General features: G+C 34.0%; 2 long non-coding RNA genes across 2 annotated transcripts; both read right to left on the bottom strand.

Annotated features, from left to right (window-relative positions):
- Nucleotides 1-1,956: 1,956 nt before the first annotated feature.
- Nucleotides 1,957-4,476, bottom strand: LOC133867803 (uncharacterized). Its single transcript, XR_009900188.1, has 4 exons — nucleotides 4,288-4,476; nucleotides 4,147-4,211; nucleotides 3,478-3,534; nucleotides 1,957-2,245 (listed from the first exon to the last, which is right to left on the bottom strand). It is a non-coding gene; the product is annotated as an uncharacterized LOC133867803 (long non-coding RNA).
- A 4,090-nt stretch (nucleotides 4,477-8,566) lies between these two features.
- On the bottom strand, nucleotides 8,567-11,066 carry LOC133869588 (uncharacterized). Its single transcript, XR_009900480.1, has 4 exons — nucleotides 10,898-11,066; nucleotides 10,757-10,821; nucleotides 10,088-10,144; nucleotides 8,567-8,855 (listed from the first exon to the last, which is right to left on the bottom strand). It is a non-coding gene; the product is annotated as an uncharacterized LOC133869588 (long non-coding RNA).
- Nucleotides 11,067-19,866: the final 8,800 nt, after the last annotated feature.

Here is a 19,866-nt window from a genome sequence, read left to right as displayed (position 1 = left end):
GAAGGAAAAGATTACAACCAATATTGCCAAAGGTGATAACAATTTCCTACACATTGCCGTAGGAAAATTGGCTCCTTTAGATCGATTAAATACGATATCGATTGAAGCCCTTCAAATGTAGTAGGAGTTGTTGTGGTTTCTAGAGATAAAAAAAAGTGTACCCCCTTCCTATGTGAACAAGAAGAATTCAAAAAATGAATCACCTAGGGAAATATTTAAAAAAGACACACGAAGATTTGCATGAAAAAGGAGAAAAGTGGATGAAGAAAACAGCAACCAACATTGATTGCTACTGTGATTTTCACTGCAGCCTTCACGTTACCGGGTGGTGACAATGTAGAAGTAAATGAAGAGTAATTGGTTTACAATATTCTTCATATCAGATGCAATAGTATTGATTTTCTCTTTAACTTTGAAATTAGCTTTCTTGTCAATTTTCACATCAAGTTACAGAGAGGATGATTTTCTCAAGGCAATACCTCTAAGGTTGCTGGGTGGACTTGCTGCACTGTTTATCTCTATAACCTTCAGTACAACCTGCTTTTTGGTATATTACAGTAAAGCAGCATGGGCTCCGATGGTTATAACCGCTTTGGCTATTATCTCAATAATTCTTTTTGTGCAGGCACATTTTCAACTTTGGATTGAAGAAATCAATGTTTTGGCAATACGTACGAACGTTTCACTCACTGATACATATTGGGCTAGATTTCTTTTTTGGTCACATATATGTACGTAAAAATTGACTTTTCTAGTGGAAGATGCTGATTGGGAAATTCATCAATAAAAAATATGAAATGCAAGTCGAACAAAAAGGAACAAAAATTGTCAGAGGTGACTGATCGAGGGATTATGAGCAAGGAAGGCGAGGCAAAGAAGAGAACCAATCAAGACTTTGAATCGATACTAGCTCATTTGACTATTCCATAAAGGACTTAATTTTCCTTCGGTTTATATATATATATATATAGATTTGGCATTGTATTTTCCTTCGTATATCTAGAGTCTCGTTGATTGTAGTCAAGCTTTTGACAATACGTTTTACTCATTGGTACTGATCAGAGTCTGCCTTACGAGTTGTATCAAGTAAGGGTTTTTTTTTTTTTGTTTTTTTTCATGTTTGTAATTTTTTTTCTCCATTTCTCATTATGTTATTAAATTTTATCTATTTATAAATATTTCTACACAAAAAGAAACAGGAATGGAAACAAAAAAAAAAAAAACTCTAACACAAATAGTGAATTAACCCAATATAAGTTGATCGATCTCTCATGATAAATTTGGCTTGCAAATCATCATGAATATGAGAAGATAACCAACTACAAATTGGTTATCTCTATCAGTTTTCATTGTTTTAGTTCGTGGAAAGAAACTTGATAGACATAAGCAAGAAAATTTGAACTTATCCAATATCCGTGCAACACCTTTATTCGAAACCACTTTTCTCTCCCTCTCTCATGATCTCTCTCTATTCATAAAGCGCATATCAAGGTGCTCAAACATCAATTTGCCTACAAACTTGCATGTTTTTGTTGTTTGTTAGAAAACATATATGAATACATACCCTAGGATTTTTTTATGACTTTTTTAGATTCAGGTACGACTATTGCTTTCTTTACTTGAGAGCATTTACAGTAGCTACTTTATAGCTGTTTTCCTTCCCTAAATATAAATAAATAAGTAAAAAATCTTAAAATAAAACAACAAAAAATTACTTGAAGCAATTTCCCTATAAGTTCCCTAAACATTAGGAAGCTCTTTAACTTCCCTATAGCTTATGTGACGACCCGTTTTTTTTTTTTTTTTTTTTTTGAAAACATACAAACGGATCTTCACAGTGGCACGACTATGTGTCGCTCAGCCAACATAACGTACACGTTCCATACATGTACCTGATAATCAGAGTTACATTTAACAGCAGAACATAGTAATCAATGTGCAGCGAAACACATATCATAAGCGGAAGTACATCTAATACACAACTGTTAATTACAACAAGAGCCATTTACAAATCTATCTATTTAAGGCTTATATAACATATTACACTAATTACATTCTAAAATATAGGCTCCACAAATACATGTGCCACGTAGGACACGAGCCATAGATAAAATACCCAAAATGCGGACTACCCATGCGTCCGTGTCTTATGACTGTTGCGATGTGCTCCAATCATAGTATCCCATACGTTAGGTGGACGAGTCAATATCTATATCCGCAGAGCCTGCAACCAAAGCATCAATGTCTGCACGGTTGCGGGGGTTTGCCGCATCCGTACAGGTGGAATTATGAGCCCACCGCCTTAGCATACATAGATACACTAAGACCTCAGAGGTATACTATTCACTGAGTTTTCGCAAAGAACCAACTTTTCATTTTTAGTCGTGCGAACACTATAACAGCTACCAATTTTATAAACTTTTGTTTGAAAAACCCCCATAGCTGATATAGCAAACACCGACTAATAGAAAACATTTAAATACTGTGGGTAGCTAGTATTATACGAAAAAGATTCGTTATAGAACACAATGACATTTAATCATGCAACCATCCGATACCAATATACATAAATTCTTTTTCTATCAAGACTTTTATGCATACTAATACGTCTAGCAAAACTACATTTAAATCATGCATCCATCCGATACCAATATACATAAATTCTTTTTCTATCAAGACTTTTATGTATACTAATACGTCTAGCAAAACTACGTTTAAATCATGCAACCATCCGATACCAATATACATAAATTCTTTTTCTATCAAGACTTTTATGCATACTAATACGTCTAGCAAAACTACAATATACTTATCATGAAAACATCACACAATTTAAACAATGCTATGCATGCTCATGATAGTCTTTTTGTTCATTATGAGCCTCACGCTCTCTTCATTATTATGAGCCTCACGCTCTCTTCTTTATTATGAGCCTCACGCTCTCTTCATTATTATGAGCCTCACGCTCTCTTCTTTATTATGAGCCTCACGCTCTCTTCTTTATTATGAGCCTCACGCTCTCTTCATTATTATGAGCCTCACGCTCTCTTCTTTATTATGAGCCTCACGCTCTCTTCTTTATTATGGGCCTCATGCTTTATGCTTTACAATTCTAACTCTATACTCCTATTCTTTGCAAATCATGCTTTCTTCAAATACCATGAACCAATCAACATGAAATTTTCATTATTCTTCTTTGCATAATTAAATCCTGAACCAATCAACATGAAATTTTCATTATTCTTCTTTGCATAATTAAATCCCAACTACAATACACTTTCAAATACTTCAATCAATTCAAAACCTTTCATTCATGCATCATTTCATAACATCATTGATATTTCAACATAATTGAAACTACTTGAAACATCCAAAACATACATGTTAACATATCGTTGGTTCAGTAGAAAATTATCTATCATTTGCATTTCTATAAAATACGAAAATATATCTTCTCTCAGTGAGTAGAATACTCACCTTGGCTGTGCGGATATTAAGCACTAGGTCTCCTAGACACCACCATACAATGCATTACTGTAAAAACAATACATTGCACATTATTGACAACTTCTAATATTAGACTCACATATAGCTCTTAAATTGCTCAAGAGCTAACCCATGGAAAACCCATAATATTTTAAGGGTTCCAAACGCTTACCCATAAATCCTAGACACTAAAACTCAAACAATATTAACTCAAAGTATTTACTAAGAGTTAGATATTAAAATAACTATTTAATTATTTACCTATAATATCAATGTCTAACCCATAATTAATTCCGCTAACTCATACATTATTTTCACAACCACTTTTATAATAATATTAGCCTTAAAATTATATTCATTAATTTCTAGATTATTTCTCACTAACATTTTCTCAATATTATTAACCCTAATATTATTTTCATAAATCTTTTTACATCAATTACTAACATATTAATACGATTTAATCATCTAGATTTTTAATCACTTAAAAGCCCCAAATTAGTTTAACCTATCAAATTAGGGTCTATAAACTTTAAATCATAATTTATAAACACTACCTCAAACACAATATTATTAACCCAATAGCTTTTACTAAGGGTTAATCACAATAAATAGCATTTTAACAAAATACCCGAAAACTAATGTCTATAGAAAACTTACCAAAAATTCGTCAAGCAAAGACCAAATGCTCGGGAAGCTCCTAGCAACTCCAAACTACCCAAAATCTAGAGAAAACGCCAAGTTAAACTCATCTCTATAAGATTTATAAAAATCTCCAAAAATGCTAGTTTAGCGATTTACCTCAAAACGATCGGTAGAAACGTAGATCGAGCTTCGTAGATCACGTTACCGAAGTCGGATCGAAGATCGGACCGTTGGATCTTCGTAGATCAAGGATTTTCTATAAAAATCCATAAGAGAAAAATAAGGAGGAGAGGCACTGCCTCTCCGAAAAAATAGAAAAGGCCATTTGGCCTTTTCTTCAGAAAAACAAGGCGCAGTGCGCCTTGTTGTTCATTTATTTTTATTTTTTTATTATTTTTTTTTTCTTTTTGTCTGGAAGGGCCAAGTGGCCCTTCCTTTAAGTGAAGGTGGGGCGCAGGTGGCGCCCCACACTTCATTTATATATATATATATATATATATATTTTAATTTTACTTTTAACTTTTCCTTTTTTTTCTTTTCTTATTTAATTTTATTAATTAATTTCTTTTATGTTTATTTTTCATTTCTAATTTATTTTCGATTATTTCAATTTTCTATTTTATTTGGACTTTAAAAATATTACTTTTTACATTTTAATAATACTAAAATTATTTTAACTATTCATTTACTCAAATTTTATACTCTAATTATTAAATAATGTCCCGGACATTACATTCCTCCCTCCTTATAAAAATTTCGTCCTCGAAATTTGGACATTAAATCGTTTTGTGCACATACGAGCATGCATTCTATATTAGAACACTCATGCAAGTATGCGTTTTACTTGAAATATTCATGAGAAAGTGGTAAAATACAACAATTATACCCGGATTTATTTGCTAAAATGGGGATTACTTCCACATTTAACGATCGATCACACATGTGGCTTCCTCAACATTACGATTTCACCACAAGGTTCTCACTAACGAAATGATTTTAGTGTTTTCTTACCAACCATTACTCGTTTTGCACCTTTTCATAGGTCAATTTCCATTGAATATGAAGAAGTTCATCACAAGTAGAGGGCGTAAACACACTCGCAATCGAGAAATACGGGAAAATGTCATGAATGTCCGCCAAAACGAGGAGACATTATGACCGATTACATGACGAACCCACATTTAACACTAGGGACAACTCAATATATCCAAAATTGAGCATATTCATATCCGCAAAGCGTTACATGTTTCGCATTGGCATCACCTTGCATTTCACCATATCACCAATTTGAATCACATATTTGCGGCGATGCCTATCCACATAGCGTACCATCACTATGTAGTGAATATTCACTTTGAACAAGTGCAATTTTCCTTAGAATCATGTACCACTTCCAAGCTCACTGATTGTCTCACGCCAACTTCATGCCAAATGAAATGGCGTTCCACGCTCACGTCTATACGATTTTACGTGCGATATAATGTCAATAGTTGTAAACCAGCATAACTAGTAGTCGCAACCAATGACGGTGTCCTAACCAACTCTATGGATTCCCACACGCATAACTTAGGCGTATCCTCAAGTGTATAAATAAATCTGTCGAATCAGTCGTCCGCATACAAAGGGTACGTTGAGCTAACATTCCACATACATGTAGAGTAAATCCCGCCATCACGAGATTTCCACTTAGTGCTTTAGCTGTGACAGTAGCTTAAGTTGCACATAAGGACATATTGCCATCAAAATCCAAACACAAGAAGCCATCAACATTACCCTATAATTAAGTCTCTCAACGTGGGAACACATTGAGACTTGAGTGATAAGTGTGGGTTTCACACACTTCACCATAGAGGTAGTTCTAACACGTTATTAAGGCTTAGTCAACTACTGCTAACTCCAAATCATGAGTAGGACTGTGCTCCTCATGGTCTACAGTCGCCTAGAAGCATAGGCTACATCCCAATCCTAATCGCGCTACACATGCGCCAAGCCACATACCCAACAATTTCCATGGGTAGTTTAAGCACAGGTGCAATTGTGTGTGTTCTTGTTCTAACGTGTTGACTACGAATTCATTCTTGCTCCTAACGTGAACCAAGAATGGCGCTCCATCAATCCAAAACTCGCATCACCAAAAACTCGTAGTGGTCATACCATATATGGTTCACTGACTTTAGCACATTACCTTTTGCACCCAAAAGTCAATGGCATCATGGGAGAAAGTCAATTCTCAAGGATACCGAGGCTCCTTAGAGTTGACTGAACAAGTTGTCAATTCTCAATAGGAATACTCATCTTGGATCGCCACGAGGCTTAGCACATGATAACCTATGCAACCTCCCATAGGCTCGCGACTAAAGTGGAAACATCTGCATTATCCGAATGTTCCCAACTTGAACTCGATATGAGCCTGGCTTAGGCATAAGCCAGACACACAAGTGTATATTCTCAGACATCCATCATTGTCGAAGGTTGGAGAGAGATAGCGGAGTAACTCGCAAACGAGACCCACAAAGTTCGGACTCTATATACAATAGGGTAAGAGTACAACTACCCACTCGTGATCGTCTACGTTCACTTCTACTCTTTGATTGTTAATCCATTCCAAATTGACACCAAATCCCTAACGAGTCAATATTATAGTTCAACATGATAAGTTTTATGGTCTAGCATGTTGAACACCAAAATTCTGTATACATGGCATTAAAACTCAACATATTACATGTTGAAGCTAAATAAGCCAATATTGGAACTCTACACGCATAACACTCTTAGCTTTACTGGTAGAGTCTTTTCTCTAGTATCGATGGCACACTTATCCACACGCTCCCTATAAGCGAAGGCGTCATCATTATGAATGGTCACGCATAAGTTCTAATCTAAGGGTTCAACGCTCAATTTGCATAGCTTACAAGTGCAATTGAGACCAGGGTGGACAATTTAACATATCAAACTAAATGAGTTTAGACACCGTAACTCCTCATATCAAACACTATAGCTAACATTGTCACCACCCATATAATGCTAAGGCAATGACCTCCATGTTTACTGTGGACAAATGCGTCACCAATAGAAATGGTCACGCACGATGATTTTAAAGGTTTGAAGCCCATTATGCATGTAACCATGCATAGTGAGACATACGAATGGATACAGCACGAATAAGCCAAATGCATACAATGCTACAACATAAAAGATATAAATCATGTGGCAGCATCAGTAGCATTTGCGGTGGTTGGACGGACTTCAACATTGCTCGGTGTAGGTGTGTACACTATACTTGAGCAAACTGTCTCCGCTTGAAGTTGCTCGCTAAAGATACTTGACTTTGGCGGCAACAAGTTGGTGACCTCACGTGGCATGGTCTCCTCAACTATATTTACAATGTTCCTTAGATCTTCTACGACATACACCCGAGTGTAGCTCCCCACACACTACAGTGGGCAACGCTAGAGCTGCTTTGAGTCGAAGCGGCTAACGAGGGACATAGCTTTCCGAGGTGACCAAGTCTACCACATCGAAAGCAAACCCGTGATTCTACATGACACCTACACCAAAGTGTGGCTTCCACAACTGGTGCACCGTGTGACACCGAAGCGGCTCGCAAAGGCATCCTCTTCTCCAAGGAACTTAGAGCCACAACCAATAGGTTGCTTCTTTGGCGGGAGGAAGCATGAGCTCCCAATGACATTGACCCTTTTCTACTCAAATGATTCGTGGTCAAAGGTTCGGCAATAAAGGATACCTAAAACCACTACTAACAAACAATTTCCTAGACAAAGGGGGAGGAGGTAGAGGCACCTAAAATCACTTCCACCTCAATCACTCACTGAGGAATCCTCTTCCTCATTGCGTATTGATATTGCTTGTCTAGACGGCATGACTTGTCTGTACAATGAAATGCCACATAGACAATGCTGCATAAAGAAGGTTACATGCATCATGATACCCATGCAATGCACCTAAGAAGCTTATTCTAAACCATTTCCCGTCTAAGCGATATACTCCACAAAATCACATTGAAGTTAATCTACAATGTGAAAGTGATAGGTAAACTAACTATACGTAAATTAAATAATATGCATCACAAAATTCATGTAATCCATATGGAGTATTATATTTTAATTTCCTATCTTTGTTGAAGCTTTTAAAATTTCCTAAGGCTCTTTTGTTATTATTAGATTCTGACACAACCCTAAGTTTCCGCTTTCCGCTTTTCTAACAAACCCTAGGACTAACTGCTCTGATACCATTTTCTGTGACGACCCGTTTTTTTTTTTTTTTTTTTTTTGAAAACATACAAACGGATCTTCACAGTGGCACGACTATGTGTCGCTCAGCCAACATAACGTACACGTTCCATACATGTACCTGATAATCAGAGTTACATTTAACAGCAGAACATAGTAATCAATGTGCAGCGAAACACATATCATAAGCGGAAGTACATCTAATACACAACTGTTAATTACAACAAGAGCCATTTACAAATCTATCTATTTAAGGCTTATATAACATATTACACTAATTACATTCTAAAATATAGGCTCCACAAATACATGTGCCACGTAGGACACGAGCCATAGATAAAATACCCAAAATGCGGACTACCCATGCGTCCGTGTCTTATGACTGTTGCGATGTGCTCCAATCATAGTATCCCATACGTTAGGTGGACGAGTCAATATCTATATCCGCAGAGCCTGCAACCAAAGCATCAATGTCTGCACGGTTGCGGGGGTTTGCCGCATCCGTACAGGTGGAATTATGAGCCCACCGCCTTAGCATACATAGATACACTAAGACCTCAGAGGTATACTATTCACTGAGTTTTCGCAAAGAACCAACTTTTCATTTTTAGTCGTGCGAACACTATAACAGCTACCAATTTTATAAACTTTTGTTTGAAAAACCCCCATAGCTGATATAGCAAACACCGACTAATAGAAAACATTTAAATACTGTGGGTAGCTAGTATTATACGAAAAAGATTCGTTATAGAACACAATGACATTTAATCATGCAACCATCCGATACCAATATACATAAATTCTTTTTCTATCAAGACTTTTATGCATACTAATACGTCTAGCAAAACTACATTTAAATCATGCATCCATCCGATACCAATATACATAAATTCTTTTTCTATCAAGACTTTTATGTATACTAATACGTCTAGCAAAACTACGTTTAAATCATGCAACCATCCGATACCAATATACATAAATTCTTTTTCTATCAAGACTTTTATGCATACTAATACGTCTAGCAAAACTACAATATACTTATCATGAAAACATCACACAATTTAAACAATGCTATGCATGCTCATGATAGTCTTTTTGTTCATTATGAGCCTCACGCTCTCTTCATTATTATGAGCCTCACGCTCTCTTCTTTATTATGAGCCTCACGCTCTCTTCATTATTATGAGCCTCACGCTCTCTTCTTTATTATGAGCCTCACGCTCTCTTCTTTATTATGAGCCTCACGCTCTCTTCATTATTATGAGCCTCACGCTCTCTTCTTTATTATGAGCCTCACGCTCTCTTCTTTATTATGGGCCTCATGCTTTATGCTTTACAATTCTAACTCTATACTCCTATTCTTTGCAAATCATGCTTTCTTCAAATACCATGAACCAATCAACATGAAATTTTCATTATTCTTCTTTGCATAATTAAATCCTGAACCAATCAACATGAAATTTTCATTATTCTTCTTTGCATAATTAAATCCCAACTACAATACACTTTCAAATACTTCAATCAATTCAAAACCTTTCATTCATGCATCATTTCATAACATCATTGATATTTCAACATAATTGAAACTACTTGAAACATCCAAAACATACATGTTAACATATCGTTGGTTCAGTAGAAAATTATCTATCATTTGCATTTCTATAAAATACGAAAATATATCTTCTCTCAGTGAGTAGAATACTCACCTTGGCTGTGCGGATATTAAGCACTAGGTCTCCTAGACACCACCATACAATGCATTACTGTAAAAACAATACATTGCACATTATTGACAACTTCTAATATTAGACTCACATATGGCTCTTAAATTGCTCAAGAGCTAACCCATGGAAAACCCATAATATTTTAAGGGTTCCAAACGCTTACCCATAAATCCTAGACACTAAAACTCAAACAATATTAACTCAAAGTATTTACTAAGAGTTAGATATTAAAATAACTATTTAATTATTTACCTATAATATCAATGTCTAACCCATAATTAATTCCGCTAACTCATACATTATTTTCACAACCACTTTTATAATAATATTAGCCTTAAAATTATATTCATTAATTTCTAGATTATTTCTCACTAACATTTTCTCAATATTATTAACCCTAATATTATTTTCATAAATCTTTTTACATCAATTACTAACATATTAATACGATTTAATCATCTAGATTTTTAATCACTTAAAAGCCCCAAATTAGTTTAACCTATCAAATTAGGGTCTATAAACTTTAAATCATAATTTATAAACACTACCTCAAACACAATATTATTAACCCAATAGCTTTTACTAAGGGTTAATCACAATAAATAGCATTTTAACAAAATACCCGAAAACTAATGTCTATAGAAAACTTACCAAAAATTCGTCAAGCAAAGACCAAATGCTCGGGAAGCTCCTAGCAACTCCAAACTACCCAAAATCTAGAGAAAACGCCAAGTTAAACTCATCTCTATAAGATTTATAAAAATCTCCAAAAATGCTAGTTTAGCGATTTACCTCAAAACGATCGGTAGAAACGTAGATCGAGCTTCGTAGATCACGTTACCGAAGTCGGATCGAAGATCGGACCGTTGGATCTTCGTAGATCAAGGATTTTCTATAAAAATCCATAAGAGAAAAATAAGGAGGAGAGGCACTGCCTCTCCGAAAAAATAGAAAAGGCCATTTGGCCTTTTCTTCATAAAAACAAGGCGCAGTGCGCCTTGTTGTTCATTTATTTTTATTTTTTTTTTATTTTTTTTTTCTTTTTGTCTGGAAGGGCCAAGTGGCCCTTCCTTTAAGTGAAGGTGGGGCGCAGGTGGCGCCCCACACTTCATTTATATATATATATATATATATATATATATATATATATATATATATATATATATATATATATATATATATTTTAATTTTACTTTTAACTTTTCCTTTTTTTTCTTTTCTTATTTAATTTTATTAATTAATTTCTTTTATGTTTATTTTTCATTTCTAATTTATTTTCGATTATTTCAATTTTCTATTTTATTTGGACTTTAAAAATATTACTTTTTACATTTTAATAATACTAAAATTATTTTAACTATTCATTTACTCAAATTTTATACTCTAATTATTAAATAATGTCACGGACATTACAGCTTACATATCCATTATTTAACCCAAGTATTTCTCTCTCCACTCTCAATGCTCTCTCCTCTTTTCACCTTTCATTGGTGATTGTATTGAAATTTTGTTAAAAAATCTAGGATAAATAGGGAACTTGTATTTTATAAAGAAATAATATTTTATTGGTATAAAAAAAATTATTGTGAAACATATTTAAATGTGGAAGTAACAAGTAATTTTGTTATTTAAATTTAAAAACAATCAAAGTGAAGCTGCTGTGAACGCTCTTAAAGAACCCTAAGAAAGTTTTTTTAGATTGCTTTTTGAAATTTTTTCTATATTTAGAAAAAACGAAGATGGTTAAGAGAAACTCTTGTTGGTGTTCTTATAAAGTGAATATTAGTTGGCTTACACACTTTTCAAAAAGAGCAAGTAGGAAGTGACATGAGAAGAAACAAGAAGGGTGATGAACTGGACATGATGGATTATGATCCTCTACAATTATTCGTCTGAATTCTCTCGAATTTAGGCAGGTGATTGTGAGAGACCATTTATGGGACTCACCTGACCGGATAAGTGGTTGGACAACTCAATTTTTATTTGGTCAGGTGGATTCTATAAATGACCTCTCATAATCACCTGTCTAAATTTTATCAAATTCGAATAAATAATTGTAGAAGATCATCGTCTATACGTGATGGGCAACATCTAGAAGGATCACATATAGGCAGTGAGAGAGACATGTGGGTATAAAAGAGAGAAAATGAACGGAGGGTGAAACGATGAAGGGGCGGTAAACAAACAGGCAAATTTCTGGAGGGAAGAGAAAACTGATTGGAGGGATGGACCGATGGTAGAAATTTATGAAGGAAGAAAGACAGTGGAAAAGGAGGGGAGAGAGGCGGTGCTGCCTCTGTTCAATATTCAATGCTTACCAAATTATATTGACCTTTAAATTTGTTACATATAAATTATTTCCTAGCGACTCATTTTACTTTGAAAGATTCTAATTAGGAAAATGATGGATTTACAACACCACCACAACAATTACACAACAACTCCTCACATGAGGGTGGGATCCAGTATGTAGGGAAAATGATAAATGTACATCACATGCACAACAAGGGTACAACACCCCTCTCACATGGGGTGGGCCTCACAGTGTGTAGAGTCTACCCCATGTGAGAGGGGTGTTGTACCCTTGTTGTACATGTGATGTACGGGAATCACCTCTCAGTATGTAGGGCCCACCCCATGTGAGGGAGTGTTGTGCAATTGTTGTACTAGTGAAGTGTAGGAATCAAATCTCAATTAATTAATATTTTATTGGCATTCTAATTTTTTTTTCGCTAAATTAATTTTAAATTAAAAAGAAAAAAAAAATCTATTGATGATAAAAATGATCACTCTCCTAAGCCACATTGTCAAAATTTATGGAGCAGGCCCCGTAGAGGAGGGTACATTGGTCATTCTCATTTTGGCGATTCAATCGCTATCCAATAGGTCAGTAGAATATTATTGCATGTAGTGATGTAGAATACCTGAGCCACGTGGTTTCGTTGGCTGAGTAAGGTTGACGTGTCATTTTTGTATTACATTCTTTCTTCGGTGTTAAATGAGTAATGCTACACATCATCCCCTTGTCCTCCTTTTGTCCTCCCAAAATTGATGTGGCTCTTAAAATCACCATTGAATTTTTGATATATCATTCTTGGATTTTGATCCAATGGTGATTTTAAAAGCCACATCAATTTTGGGAGGATAAAAAGATGACAAGGGGATGATGTGTAGCATTACTCGTGTTAAATTAGTACTTCTCGTCTAAAACTTTAACCTAAAAGAAAATGGTTAATTTAATTATTTAATTTATATATATATCAATGATAAAAATAGGGATGTAAATCCAGCCAGTTATAACTGGCCGATAATGAGTAATCAAGAAATTGATTTGGTACCCGATTTTAATATACCCGGTTATAATGGAAAACCGGTATATATATAAAAATTATACATAATATAATATCTTAGAATTATAAAGCTATAATTTTTTGTTGGGAATGGCCCTAGTAAAACTATATAATGAGTAATCAATACGTTTGTCAAAATATCTTTGTTCCTCCCTGATGAGGGCAAGGTTTGCAGATCACAGCCATATATATATGTCGATCGGAAAACATATGAGACGATTGGCTTGCCAATTGTAAAGAAAGCTGGCGTTGAACGCAAAATTAACTTTATTAAGTCATAAGCTTTACCAATTCTTGATGAACTTTTGGAAGACGTAAGCTTTAACATGCAGTTCTTCCTACGTACTTCTGAGCTTCACCTGATGAAAGCTGTTTTTGGTCTTTCAAGAATTTGATTGCAACCAAAAAATGAAGGGAGTTTTGACTTTGGTTTTGCGGATGCGGACAAGGGTAATTATTGGAATTACCATGAGAGGATGATAAAGCTGGTTAAGGTTGGAGGGATGGTTATCTATGATAACACATTGTGGGGAGAATACGTTGCGTTACCTGAAGAGGTTGTTCCAAAAAAGAAAATGGCCTAGATGCATTCTTCCATTGAGTTCAATATCTCGTGTTCCAGTGGGTGACCCGATCCGGATAACCAGGTAACAACCGGGGTAGCCGGTTAATATATAGCAGGTTAACCGACTACTCGATTACTGGAACCTAGCCTGTTGGCAATTTTCAATAACCGGCTACCCTGGAGCCGGTTATTGGTTTTAGCCAATAACTGGGAACCAGCTTGATTGAGGTTTTCACCCCTAGACAGAGACGACACTCAAAATCAAGATATTTACTCTGACATTATGTTAAGTCACAAATTATCCTAAAAGTTTAACTTGATAAAAAATAATTGATTTAATAATTTAGTTTATATTTTAACATTGTCAATGAAATTTGTACAAATTAATTATGAAAAGAAATAAAAATATTCATTTCCTTCAACACGGTAGAAGAAAAGGTGAATATATAGAGAGAGAGATTAGAGCATCCCAAGCTCTCCATTTTAAATTTTTCACTAAATTTTGGTGAATATCTCAACAAAACCCATTTCAACAAACTCTTTATAATTTTTCTATTTTGTCTCTTGTCAAAGCTCTACCTCAAATTTGGCTCACAAATTCTATGAGCTATTCAACTTCTTTTTTCTTTTTTTTTTGAATTCCTCTTTCCTTTCACTTCAATTTTCAATTTTCTTCTCTTCTCATGCGGTAGGAGTAGTCGCTTAAAACTAATAAAAAATTAATATTTAGTTAAAATAAAAAATATATTTAGAGAATTTGGTGTATGAAGTTTGTTAAAAGTAGTAGTTAAAATAACAAAATTAAATTTTTATGTAATGTTTGGTTAAAGTTTGAAGAGTTTGTTAGCTAGGGATGCTGTCGGTCCTAGGTTTACCTCAAAACTAGGTAGCCACCATCCAAATGAACTCCCCAATCCAAAGCATTGAACACAGCCAAGAGGATGACATGATTTCTTTTCACACACGTGAAAGAGAAATCGGATAAAAAGTGAGGAATATATATGTATGTGTGTTGGCCGGGTTTGTCTTTTACCGCTTTTGGAGGTGAGGCCGATAGCTTTTCGGGGGCAAAGGATTCGCGCGCGTGCCACCCGCTTTCTTATCTTCTGAGCACACTTTTCACAAAGCACTTCATTCTTTAACTAATTCTCACAAAATCTTAATAATTTATTTTTCACTTTAATTTCTCTTTTTTAAGTATTATTTCTGATGTTTTCTTTGTGAATATGAATACATTTTTAGCGTTGGTCCATCAGATCAGTTGAGAGAAAACCGTGTGTTGATTGATTGATAATTTTTCAAAGGAAAGAAAGCCCTTTCTTTAATGTTAAATGGTCAATGCAAGTTTGACAACCCTTTCTGCTTTCTTTTTTTCTTAATATTCAATAAAGTCAAACTCATTTCTTCTTTAATTATTAACAAACAATAATAATCTTTTTCTCTTTTCTTCCACAAAAAAGTTTAAAATTCTTTTTAATTATCTTTATGTTCCATTAACCTATTTATTTTTCTCTAAAAAAGATTTGTCAAACACCCCAACATCTCTTTATGATTTGGAGTCTTCCTTTCTTTTTGATTATTTTGTGCTCTGTATGTATGCATGCTTAAGACATGTCCTTAATGTAATCTTATTCAATTGTTTGTTTTTTTATTTATTTACTAGCATTTTTGGACGGGAGCCATTAAAAAAATAAAACAAAAAAATCGACACAAGTTCCTTGCATGTGATCTGAAAACACAAGGACGGACGTACCATATTAATCATTTTGTAACTCCTTTTTCTTTTTTCTTTTTTTGAGGCATTTATCGTACGTACGTGGACACCGAAAGCATGGAAGCACTAACGCAAAAGCATAAAAGCAGGAGCAACACAAAAAGTGCTAGCTCACAAAAGAAGAAAATCGATCAAAGGCAACATTAATCATTCGCTTTTAGAAAAAGAAAAGCGAAAATAATAATTAAAAAAAATATATATATATAACAACAATTCACTTACAAACGGATTGTAATTAAGTGTTCCAAACTTAGCTAATCATTATTTTATTGTAAAGATCAGTTCATCATCAAGCATCCATGCAAGCACGTTCATTTGAGTAATTAATTTCATCATGAACCATATTAAACATGTAACAGGGTATCACGAAATTTAATTTAGGCTCTATTTGTTTTTGTGTAAAATGGTTTTTGAAACTATTTTTCTTATTTTTCAGTATTTAGTGGGAAAAAAAATAATACTCAACTAAAAACATTTTCTATTTGATCATAAAATCTTCTTTAATTTCCGTAACATGATTTCCCTTATTTAAAACTGTAGACCATTTTTTGAGTTTAAATTTTTTATTATCAAATCGCCAGAGTTCGCTGAACCTCTGTTGGACCACTAGCTAAACTCCATCAGAATACCTCCGAAACATCGCAGGAACTCATGCTTTTAAATTGTTATTATTTTTTTAAAAAAAAATTATATTAATATTTTTATGTTGTGATTAAAAATTAATTTTTACAAATTAATATGATTGAATGAAAATAGAAAAAAATATTCTTAATTTTTCGTATGCACCAAATGTTAGAAAAATAATTTCCTTTAAAACATTTTCCCAAAAAAAAAAACATTTTACTTCAAAGGTAGCTTAGAGAATGGTACAACCCCGATTAAATTAACAAGTTGTACGTAAACCCATGCAACTTAACCATCATAAGCCTTTTTTTGTTGGAAAACAATAAAGAAAAAGTCACAAAACAAGCACCACGGCAAAATCATGATGCCTAAATGAAAATGTTTAATGCATCCGTAAACCCATACAACTTAATCATCATAAGCCTAAAGTCTAAAACCCATACCTAAAGTGCATAATCCAAATGACATGCGTCAACCATTCAAGTACAACACACAAAAGTTTGTGAATGGAGGAAGCACAAAACAATAACTACCCCTAAATCAATACCTATTTTTACTCAACAAAAACAAAAATGTTAAATTAAAGCACCTTTGTCAACTTTTGACACTTAATGGTTTCATTCTCAAGAAGATGCACAATATGAGTAATATACACGAGGGACGTTCAAAAAATTTGATCCAATTTTCAACACATGGTGCCATTGTGATTTTGAAATTCTAAACAACTTGCCCGATGTGTGTGATTGATTCACAACAAGCGAGTTTAAAACTTTAATTTCTTTTTAGGAGATGTGACATAGAGATTTGAAGCCACAAAGTGTAGGATAATTAAGCACACTTTAATAAGTACTAGGACCTAGGAATACTCATATATGCACTCCCCCAAAGACCAAGCACCAATTGTAATAAGAAAAGTGATAATATAACTACTCATATAGAGAAGTTTGTATATATATATGAAACGGCTCTCTTAATTTTCTTTATTATATATATATATATATCAATTCATACTTTATAATATGAAGTGCATAAAACATCTATAACATGCTAATGCAAAATATATTTTAAACAACAAACTGTACTTATCATCTTATAACTCATGCATATTCTATTAATACATATACTATAACATTTTTTATAATCTTTTTTTTTTTCTTGAGTAATGCTACATGCCACTCTCAAGTCCCCTAAAATCTTGTCTTTTAAAATTATTATTGGACTTGTAAAATTACTATTGTATTTTTATTCAATTGTGATTTTAAAAGCCACATCAATTTTAAGAGACATAAGTAAAACATAAAGATGACATTTAAAATTACTCCTATAAGGCAACAAGTGTAGTACTACCCCACTTAGAACTAAAGCAACAACCATACAACTCTGCTGGAATCAGGGTAACAAGTACACGCATCGATCTTCTTATTTGCTCATTTTTCTCTTCTTGTTTATTTTGTTCACATACAATATCATTACTGTTAATCTTTTCGCAAAACATGTTTAAAATATATTTTCCAATTTACACACATGCAAAATGTAATGCCCTGATCCCACAATGAGCACACTAAAGCATATTTTTCACTTTATAACACTTTCATAAGTATTCATCTTTAAGAATTCTCACAGATTAACCAGGGCATTTATATTCATTAATATATTCTATAATTCATCAAATAGTCATCCAACAATTCTTTATTCACCTGATTAAATTATAAATAAACCTAGTACTCCAAAAAGTCACTACAAATCAGTACCATTACTACAATATGAACTTTTTTCTGAAGGGATTTTTTGGAATGATGCCGTAGTTAGAATTAATTAATTTTTTTTAGTCATTTTTTATTCAAATATTAATTTTTGCTATCCTGTCATTTTAATTATAAGACAATTATATAATAGTATATTAAATTCAATATATATATTTTTTTATATTTAAATTACTTTTTTGTCTGAGAAGCAATTTTAAAAATCATGTGAAGAGACAAAAAGGAAAAAAGCCACGTCATATAAGTGGTCAGTGCACGGCAGAATTTTTTTTGGTAGGAGATAGTGGAGTTGGTTTGCTTTTATCGGAAGATGCTAGTACGTACGTGCTACCTGATTCTATTTAGATGTGTCTTCCTTCTTGATATGAATATAGGAAACCGTCTTTTACGGCCTTCCGCTTGTTTCATTCAAACGAGGTTTTTTTTTTTTTTTTTTTGTAAAAATAATAATAATAATAATAAATAGACAAAAAAAAAAAAAAAAAAAAAAGTGAATCTAACGCGAAGGACACGTGAACCTTTTCGAAAATCGCCACAACATTTTTGTCAAATCTTCCACGTTTGAAAGAAAAATATCTCGACAATTTTATATTCACACAGTGGAAGTCGGTGGAAGTATGATTCTTTTTAAATCGCATTTTAAAAATCTCCAAATATGACCTGAAAATTTGTTATTTAAATCAAATCTAAACTTCCAGGCTCTTCCAACAATCGTACACATTTTACTTAACTGCTAATGGTATCTTTTCAGTACGGAGTGCATACCATCTAGGCAAAGAAGAAAAGGAGAGACGAGCAGCTCAAAGTTTCCAACTGAGCACAGGGCAGGAATTGTGGAAGGCTCTTTGGGCAATGGAAGTGCCAAATGCGGTGAAAATTTTGCATGGAGAGCTTGTCAAAATATTCTGCCCACACGCCGGAACCTATGTAAGCGAAGGGTAATTGATGATGCTAATTGTCCTTGTTGTGGATTAGAAGAGGAGTCTTTAATGCATGCCCTATGGATTTGTCCAGCAGCCCAGGACGTCTGGGGAAGTAAAACATCACCATTCCAAAAGTGTTGTGTTTCAGGAGTGACCTTGAAGGAGATTTTTGAAGATGGTCTTCAGCGCTTTAGCAAGGAAAATTTGGAACTACTGATAGTAGTGGCCCGTGGAATATGGTTTAGGATAAATAAATTCGTTTTTGAAGGCGCATTTACCCATCCAGATGAAGTCTATACTGCTGCAGTGAGGTTTATTCGGGAATACAAGGAGAGCAAGCAATTGGACCAGTCAGTTCCCATGCAGCCTATAAAGGGATTTGTCAATAGCCGTGATACAGTTACTTGGAGTCCTCCCCCAAACGGTTTCATAAAGCTTAATTGGGATGCGGCTATAAATAAGATAAAGGGATGGATTGGTTTGGGCATCATAGCAAGGGACTATTTGGGGAATTGTTTGGGAGTTCGCAGTCTCACAAAAATCTTGCAGGTGGATGCTAAGACTGCAGAATCTTTAGCTGCGTTGGAAGCCGTTCTTTTTGCTAGAGAAGCTGGGTTTTTAGATGCTATATTTGAAGGAGATGCAGCCCATGTTATTGCGGAGATTAACTCAAATCCTCCCTACCTTTCAAGATCAGGCCATATTTTGGAAAGCATTCATGTTGAGCGGCAAAGATTACATACATGTAGTTTCAATTTTGTT

Source organism: Alnus glutinosa, chromosome 5 (assembly GCF_958979055.1).
Source record: "Alnus glutinosa chromosome 5, dhAlnGlut1.1, whole genome shotgun sequence".
Lineage (NCBI taxonomy): Eukaryota > Viridiplantae > Streptophyta > Magnoliopsida > Fagales > Betulaceae > Alnus > Alnus glutinosa.
This window is presented reverse-complemented; position numbering and strand designations above follow the sequence as displayed.